Genomic DNA, 8,199 nt, shown 5'->3' with positions numbered 1-8,199 from the left:
CATCTTACAGAAAGTGCTAAAGCTACATTCCGGCTGCTATTTATTTAAGATAGTTCAGCGTTATGCTGTGCGGACAAATAAATACCGCATCGTTTGAGATTCATGCAGCAGGCGGCAGGTAGCCTAGTGGGTAGAGCGTTGGACAAGTAAACGAAATGTTTCAAGATCGAATCCCCGAGCTGACAAGGTAAAAACCTGTCATTCTACCCCTGAACAAGGCAAATAACCGACAGTTCCTAGGCCGTCATTGAAGATAAGAATTTGTTCTTAGCTGACTTGCCTAGTTAAATAAAGGTACAAAAAAAGCAGGAACATGTTCAGGACCTGAGGTCGAGCCGCAAGAAGCCTGCAATCAAGTACAAAGAAATCCGACAGCTGTCCAGACACGGCACTTGAATTTGACCACCAAAATCCTGAAAGCAACCACCATAAAAGGCGGAAGAGCTGCAGTAAATGGACTTTTCTTCACCTCTTTGGCTAGTACGCTTTTGTTGAAAGGAGCGAAGTTTACATAGATTTGTGCCATTTTAATTTCTTACATCTCGACCACAATCACAAAATGTAGCATACCCGAAACAGACATTTACAAGAAGACTATACATCATTGTGTTTACTTACTGTGTTAAATATTTCATAGGCTACATGCATGCATTCTAAAGCTGTTGAAATTCAAGAAAAGAGTGGTGCGATGTGTGCATAATATAATGTTAGCAATAGTGTTTGCTTTGAAATATATCTGTATATCTCTTGTCACATTCAGCAAAAGATAAGATTGAATCTCGGTATGCATAAACTGCACCCGGAGAGCAGTAGAACTAATAAACAGATAGCCTGCCATAAAAATTGTATTCTCTTCCTGGGACAGTCGGCCGTGTATGGCCATTAAGTGCTCTCTTCCATGCTGCAGGGATGCCAAGTACACTATACAGTGTTCATTTGAACATACTGGCTATACTGTTTCTTTTAGGCACAATACAAATTCTTTCTACAGATTATTTCTCAATACAGATTAGCATGTAGCCTATAGCATCTGAATGTGAGTGGCTACATTGCTTTCATGAAGGCCTGCGTGCACTTGGAAAGCTAGGTTAGCTCAAGCCTGCTCGTAATAGGACACTGATATAAAACAAATCGAGATATTCCTTCGACCTGAATTAAGATATTTGTACTAAAACTGTCTGTCTCTCTTCAACCGTTTAATATTGTGTGTAGCAAATATAATCTCGATGAGGGTATCCTAATATCCCTAAAAGCGTCAATTGTCTCTAGCGTCATGAGACTTGAACACGAGCTTTTTTGTAAATATTTGCCATTCTCTGCTTGAAAATAACACTGTTGGGGAGAAGACTTGACAAAGTGTCTGTTCGCGAAATCCACGTAAGGCCTCACCACCCATTATAGTAAACCAACAAGGCTATAGACCTTGAGTATTTTTAATCCAAAGAGAAATCATGAAAATAGAGACCAAAGGGAGAAGAGGATAGGCTATATTTTCTCTCAAGACAGTGGTCAAGTTAGCTCCATCAAATGTCTATACCCACATAAATTCGAGCTGAAACAAGCGCTCAATGTGGCAAGCGTGTGAAATAACATTATTGTCCCCTCATGGCCCAGATAATTTTAATTGGATGTAAGCCAACCTATTAAATTCGCTTGTATGAGCTGTGAAGAGTTTCAAGCATCAACAAAAAAGGCCATGGTTACACTGAGGACCTGGCAAAAGCAACGAGCCACAGCGACTGAAAATGGGAAACAGGTTTTAACACATAGGCCCTTACGTGAAGATACCATACGTTAACTGTGCAGTAGGCCGAAGCACACAACAGTAGGCCTTGGTTGTGCAAGTTTTGTTTGGCGAACCATTATTGAAGAAGAGAGGATTTATCATGTGATAGCCTATTGATTATGGCCATATAGATGATAGGCTATAAACATAGGCTACAATATATAGCCTAAAACAATGATAAACAATGAATAAAATACTTTACGATAAAGTACCCAACGTTAAATGTGTGGATTTTTCTGTCTCGTTATTGGTGGGATAATTTATGGAGAGGGTAGCCCACTCATGGATATAACAAACCAAAATGTGCTATGAAAAAATATTTTGGAGGGTTAGCTGAGGTATGGTCTAACCCAGGGAGAGTCAGCGTTGTAAGAATATCGCTCCTCGAATGAGATATATTTATTCTATGCTTGTGTGCGCAATAAACACCAAAACCGCGACAACATATAATAACGATTTTTTTTCTTAATTCATTGTTTATTCATAGCCCATCTGTCACTTCCAATATGGTGTAATATAAAAATTAAGGGATGTGGTTTGATTTTGGTGGACAATTTTCTCCACCTTGTGGCAGAGTAATTTGTAGGCGTATGGTTTAGAATTTAGTGTTATTTCAATGACTGCACTTTTGCATTATACGAAGAAGAAAAAAAACGAATAGGCTGCAATTTACAGATGTATTTGTGAGAATTGTCTGTCATTTGTGGGTTGAATCTGCACGACTGGCGTGGACAAGCCTACTGGACTATCATATCTTAGGACAAATAGGAAATGGGCAAAAAGAATGAGAAAACCCTGTGCACAGCAATGTGTCTAGATGCTGTCAGGAAAAACTAGTATCAACAAACACTGAAAACGTTATAGTTAAACTTAAGGTCGGTTGCCTGTCTTCCCTAGTGTGCGGCTTTTACACTGGTTTTTAAATATGGAAATTGGCATCTGACGTATAGTCAGTCAGTCGTTACCAAATACTAATTTTGTTACGATCCCAAAAGCAACAACAAGTTAATATAGCCTACTATTACCAAAGCTGTGGTTAATTGTGTTTCCTCTGTCTTAAATAAGCTACATACAAATTCATGAAAACATTTGAGTTGGCACAGTTTATTTCTTAAAAAACACACCAAAAAAACATTACAAATACTTATAAAGTGGGTCCATAAGCGATAAGCAATGTTCGAGTTAGCCATGATAGGCCTATCAAAAGTTGACGATTAAAGCCAATCATAAAGCCAATTTTTTTGTATACTGTATATATATTTGCAATATCTGCATTGTATAGATTAGTAATATAACTTATCGATTATTCAAATAACATACGTTAGAGCATGAATACGCCGAATTGTGGCAATATTTTCAATTCTAATATAGCCCAAATAACCACTAGTCTACGTCACCGTATTTGGAAAGGACTCAACATTCATCCTAGTGTGTAGATTTCGTTTGTACCTCCATGTGCAAGAACAAACGCAACGTTTGTGCAGTAGGCCTAATGATAAGTATCAACTGATCAAAAACAGTAATACTTCAGACAAAACTCGTCAAGGTGATTAGGTCTCATCAACGTTGAAAACGAATTAGATTATTAAAAACGAACTAATAAAACACACTTGTCTTGGTTCAAACCAAAACACACTTGTCTTGGTTCAAACCAAAACACACCGACATGCAGTAGTGTCACATGGTAATGCCACATTGAACCAACAACAAACAAATATTGATCAAATTGAATAGTAAACGGACATCCAGTGGAAAGCATACCCCCTCAAAACAACAACCTATAACCTAAATAGCTATAAAAGTACTATATACCACCACTATATTGTCACTACGACAAACAATAATAAGCCAATGAGGCCCTTTATCATTCAGACTACATGTGCCATGTCCCGTGGAGCTCTCAAACGCATTATGGGCATGCAAGTGATGGCTGCACCAAGGCCTCATCAGTCAATTCCGTTAATTAGCTGATTCAACTGGTAATTGTTCAATATTAGGGTTATGATGACCCAGTTGGTTTGAACATGGTGCCTGCAAGATCAGGATTGTGTAGGCCTATATTTGATTCCCGCATGGCCAACATACTTAGCCTAACATACTTAGCATACCGTACTATTATATTTTGAATGATGGTTTCCATCAAAAACGCTAATTTAATTTGTATTAATTTACTGAACTGCCCGAGTTTCAATGGAATTGAACCCAAATCGTGTCTGTTTGTTCGTCCCATAGGCTATTTGACGAGAGGCGTCATAAACCTCATGAATTGAGAATTATCCTTCATATATTTGCATGGAGTTTGGATAACAAGTCATGTGGTCGATATCCCAGGACCAGCCAATGTCTCCATTTTGCATGGACATACTCTAAAATCAACTGATAGAATGAAAATATCAGTGCGTACCAATGCACGACTCAGGATGACCACAAGTAAGCCTACATTGTAATGCATCATTGACTTTGATAATGTTCTGAAAAAACGTATAAAATCACCTGCTACCTTTGTGAAAATAAACATGAACCTAAGTAACCATAAATGTGCGAATTTATTCATTTAAAAAGGGGAAAATAGCGTTGCTCAGATTATGCGTACTACTATGCTAGCGCAAACCAAAAGGTAGTATTTTCCCGATTCTATAGTATTAATAAATGGGATAACATTGCTTAGTAATAGCCTGGGTTAAAAATCACGACATGTCCAAAATACACGATGAACTTTCGCTGACTTGAGACATTTGGCATTTGACTATCTAAGACCAGACAAAAAACGCGGTAAAACTTTTTTCTTAAGTATCTGAAAGGTAAAGTAGATTTATGAGAGAGGAAATAGAATCTGTATTTTCTTACCGAATATCCGTCTTTGTTTCCTACAGGATTCGGTAGCGCTTAAGCATTGGGCCCCTAATTGAGCCTCTCTCTTTATGATGTTTAATTTCCTTTCCAACTCTAGACACTGCTGCCTTCAGATCTAGCGGAGACTGCCGCTTTTGAAGTTGACATCCCGATCACTTTGGATATATTACATCTTCTATTCTTGTTGAGAAACAATTTACTCTCTCAAAACGAGCCCTGGAACCTTTCCTCTCATGTCTCTCTCTATCCATCTAAGTTGTAAGTCTTTCTTTATACTCAACGAGAACTTGAAAATAAAATACAACCACCATATAGCTACGACTTTAAATAACAGTTTTTCCCCCTCTTTTTTTAACCGGTCTTTCTTGCCCTTTTCCTAAAACATTTGCGATGGACAGTGGAGCCCCATATAAGGAGCTTACTAACTTGACCTTCAATTTGTATGTGGGATCCCGCCCACATAGACGGCAGGAAACACTGGGACGATGTGCCGCACCGTCCTCTGGGGCAGATGTGTGGAAACCTTGAACATCAAAACACTGCCATTTGTATAATGCACTCATATGGAAACAAATGTTTCTTTGATATCCACCTCTGAAATAGTTTTTCGCATGGCATTTTTCAGTAAGCATATAGGTCTTCATACAGTAGGTAGGCCTATAGCCTAAAGGCAAATATGACGAAGGATTATGTCGCAAGGCCTAGCACATGCATACTGAACAGCCCAACAAGATTCCAAATACAGTATAGTGATGACTATGACTCTAAAAAACACTCAGGTGATGCGTTTTAGTTATCAAGACATTATGGAGATTAATTAGGTAATTTAATATCAGGCCGACTTTGAATCTAAGAATAGACTAAATGTGTGCGTAAAACTTAAACCTATCTGATAAGCGTGTATAAAAGTCAAAATTCTTAGCGTGCTAAAGGTCGAAATTCTATGAGGAGACGCGGTATGTCTAAACAGCAGTATCGCAAAAATACAAGACAAAGGGCGTGCATAAACCTACTTTAAATCTAAACATATCAAACATACCAACATAGCCGTAGGCTATTTTATACCAGACCTACTTTGAATTTAAGAAAATATAAAAGGTGTGCGTAAAACCTAGGCCTATCATATAAGCGTGCAATATCGCAAAAAAATAATAGACAAAAGGTGTGCGCAAAACCTTCTTTGAATCTAAACATATCAAACATATCAACACGGCCATATGTCGAAACATAATCATCTTGAAAGTAGCTTATATTGTTGAAGCGGTGCCGAACCAATGCGCGGTTAGTCTTACTGAAATGAATCGAGGTGGTAGGTTTATATGCCTTGTTTGGACGATGCATTTCGATTTTGGGGGGGCAGAATCTAAGCAAAATGTGAATGAAGACTATAACTAGGACGACAAAAAAGCATGCAAATACATTTTTTTAAACAATTTGTAAAGAATGTAGGGTCTAATCTTAATTTGGCATAGGCCACCTTTTTGTTTTACCACGCTCCCATATTATATTGGGGTGTATAAATTCACATGCCTATTCCAATTCAGTTGTTGTTTAAATTATATCTGTGAAAATACACTTCTTTTTTTTTAAATTAAGAAGAAGGCATAGGCCATCTCGGAAGATGTGAACATTTAAATTCCTTCCATTGGAAGAGTGTTAATAACAGACACCAACATCTGCCGAGATGAGCAAATTGCCCAAATACAATTTGATATTTTATACAAACGGATACAACTAAAATAGTTTTAGATTAGTTTGTTTGTTTTAATTGTGTTTAAACACTTTAAAAAATGGCATCGCCCATATAGATTTTGAAACAAAACCGCAATTAATTTGTTGTCACTGAAGAAGGTGGGATAACAACACCTTCGTCTGAGGTTTGGATATGAAGTGTAATTCAATATTATGTTAGATTCGTTGTTCAGATATCAGTGATATATTGTTCACAAAGCCATATTTGAAGATCTATCGGTTGCTTGATAGAGAATTGTGATACGGTGTCTGTAAATAAGCAGCACATGCTCCAAATATGACCATGACACCGATTTACCGAATTTAGTGGGAAAAATCTGGGGTGCAAGACTTTAGCTATGTAGGCTACAACTATGGTTTGCCACTCGTTAAATAGTGCTATGACAATAAAATACACAGTGAATACGCCAGGCTAAATTGTGTAGGCCTCTCTTTCTTCTCTCTCTCTATTTCCCCCTTACGCGCACACGCACGCACGCACGCACGCGCAAACAAACAAACAATGGTGTCTGAACTTGGCAATTGGCTCTGGAAGTGAAAAGCAAATGGTGGAAGAAGGGGCAAGAATGAAGGAAACTTCCTCTTTAAGAATACAATGTATCCAGAAGCATTTTCCAGTGATTAATCTAGACCCACAGGTTAGTCGATATAAATGTATATTATTGTAAATAAAGGCACATGGACCTATAATCAGTCCTCGTGTTTCTTAAAAAATCCAAGAGCAGGCTATTTTTCTCGACTTGGTTTGATAAAACTATTGTGTTTCATTATAAACTAACATTTCTGTCTATTGATTATAGAAAACATTATTGGTATTGACATTGTAATACTCATGCTTATAGCCTACTGTATATAATGTAGGTATATCATGTCATTTTAGATTTTATCAAGGCATTGTTATTAGCTTAAGCATGGATAACGACTACACACAATCCGTCGAACAGTATTTGCATATGCTGCTTGGCATAGGCTTTTATATAATTTCATTAAGTTGTAAATAGATCAACTCGAAAGAAGAAAACTGAGGGGAGTAGCCTATTAAAAAGTCGTTATCAGTTAGGAAACGTAACAGCAAAAAAAATAAACACACTTTCTTCACATTAAGGTATGCCATTGCTTCTTCATCCTAAAATTTCAGACATGTAGGCCTGTAATAACTCATCTAAAGACTAGTGATCTGACTATAGGCTAATACTGAAGCGTTCAAATGTTACATCCCGTAGTTTTTCGATCAAGATGCTGAATGAACACAATAACACTTTTTGGAAAACCTATAATTGTTTTCGCTTACAGCACAGTTCAAGAGGCATAACAGAAAACGGCAAAATGTATGTATTTTGGTTTTACACACAAACCTCACGCGTAAAACAGTGATATTCACTTCTTGTAACTAGCCTAAATATTCTCTTTGTCTATCCCTGGACCGAGATCAATTTAATATTTATGTTAGGTCTACGCTTCACCTAATCAATCAATTATGACATTTACATGGAAAATAGAAAAAATCTACTTGAAATATACATTTTCTCAATAGACTAAAGTAAGGAAAAACAATGTCATAAATGGTCACATAAAATGTAATACAAATCTGGTAAAACCATCCGAAAATATGGAAAACGTTTATTAAGTTCTCATTCGTAGCATAATTAATACCGGAAGAAGGCTATCCTATGTATGCATATCTAACATTAAGAAGGAAATTACATGCCCTTATTCTCTCTCTCTCTCTCTCTCTCTCTCTCTCTCTCTCTCTCTCTCTCTCTCTCTCTCTCTCTCTCTCTCTCTCTCTCTCTCTCTCTCTCTCTCTC

This window comes from Salvelinus alpinus, chromosome 12, assembly GCF_045679555.1.
Source record: "Salvelinus alpinus chromosome 12, SLU_Salpinus.1, whole genome shotgun sequence".
Taxonomy (NCBI): domain Eukaryota; kingdom Metazoa; phylum Chordata; class Actinopteri; order Salmoniformes; family Salmonidae; genus Salvelinus; species Salvelinus alpinus.
This window is presented reverse-complemented; position numbering follows the sequence as displayed.